The sequence below is a fragment of the Echinops telfairi genome, unplaced genomic scaffold (assembly GCF_000313985.2).
Source record: "Echinops telfairi isolate 266 unplaced genomic scaffold, ASM31398v2 ScPeMD7_443;HRSCAF=831, whole genome shotgun sequence".
In the NCBI taxonomy this organism is placed as follows: domain Eukaryota; kingdom Metazoa; phylum Chordata; class Mammalia; order Afrosoricida; family Tenrecidae; genus Echinops; species Echinops telfairi.
Window position 1 is genome coordinate 51,683,154 of NW_022104341.1, and position 1,431 is coordinate 51,684,584.

A 1,431-nucleotide genomic window follows, 5' to 3' on the forward strand; every position below is an offset into this window, starting at 1 on the left:
GATAATAGTACAAGGAGCATAAACTTTGACCAGTCTGAACTTATTGATTTAGGTTCATTACCCACAGATTCTACATCCAGTACTCCAGTTTTAGAGGTTAGGAAAGAATCAAATAGTTCATTTACTTGATTCACTGAAACCTGGCTTCAGAGTGACTTACAATAACTCACATCAAAATATTTGAATCATTCCTTGAAGTACTGGATAAACTTCCTGGGAACGCTGGAGAAGAAGGTCTCCAAAAACGTAGGGACACTGGCTCGCTGTTACTATTTTTGGCGCTGTTGCGTTCGTTCAGACTTCTAGACACCTTATGTACATTAGAACGGAACACTACCTGTGACATCCTCACAATAGTTGTTATGCTCTCTATTTTATGGAGTTTTTCTCTTTTTGAATTCCATCATCACAACCACAAAGAAACCACGACTATATGAAAAACTGGGGAATGAGTTGTGCAATTATCAGCCTTGAGTGGATTTATTAGGCTAGACCCATGGACCCACACTTGAAGGACCCACAGCAGTTTGAAGCAAATTTGTCAAGGGAGGCTCAGCAAACTTGAAGACAGTTGTGATTGTTATTTTATGTAAGTCATATTTGACAGTAGGAATTGTTCTAATGAATTAAGTAAGGTATCTAACTACAATGAGATTGATTTGGCTCCATAGGGGTAGGGGCCATAGCAGCAGCACTTCACACAAACAAGGTAGGCATGGTTTCTTAATAGCAGAGTAAGCACAGAAACCAGAAAAATCTGATTCATATGAATTTAAGGCCTTCACTATGTAAGCAAGGTGTCCCCACCTATTAAGCAGACAAGAAGCCTACTAAGTATTTACTTGATCTGTACAAAAAATAATTCTAGGTCAGATGAATGACAATCACACTTGAATCACCAGAATGGAATCACATTTCATCGATCAATTCTGTGACTTGAGTCAGTTGACAGACCTGCAATCCCTTGAATGAAAGGAAGTCCAGGTCACCTTGAATGGAAAAAAACAAACACATTACTGACATGATTTCATTCTGACTCATAGTGAACCTTGAGAAAGGACTCACCAAAAATGTATACAATCTTCCTATAAGTCTCCTACAAAGGGGTCTACGATGTTTTAAAACAGTACTGTTCACTGGGGAAAATGAAACTCACAGACTTTGGGGGAATTACTGGACATTGGTTCTGAATTGACTCTAATTCCAAGAGTCCCAAAATATCACTGTGACCTGAGTTATTAATGGCATCTTAGTTCAGGTATATCTCAAAATTGGTCCTATGGATCCCTGCCACATCTAACAAGTACTGTTGTGGTAGGAAAAGTCAAGTAATAGCCATTAGAACTGCCTCTACATAGGAAAGAAGGAAATAAAAAAAAAAAAGAAGGAAATCAAAACCAATGCCTCAAAATGTTGTAGACACTTGGGCCA

The 1,431-nt window shown here is 38.4% G+C and overlaps 1 pseudogene; it reads left to right on the top strand.

Annotated features, from left to right (window-relative positions):
* LOC101655721 overlaps positions 1 to 1,431 on the top strand; it is an 18,971-nt pseudogene that overhangs the window by 1,635 nt on the left and 15,905 nt on the right.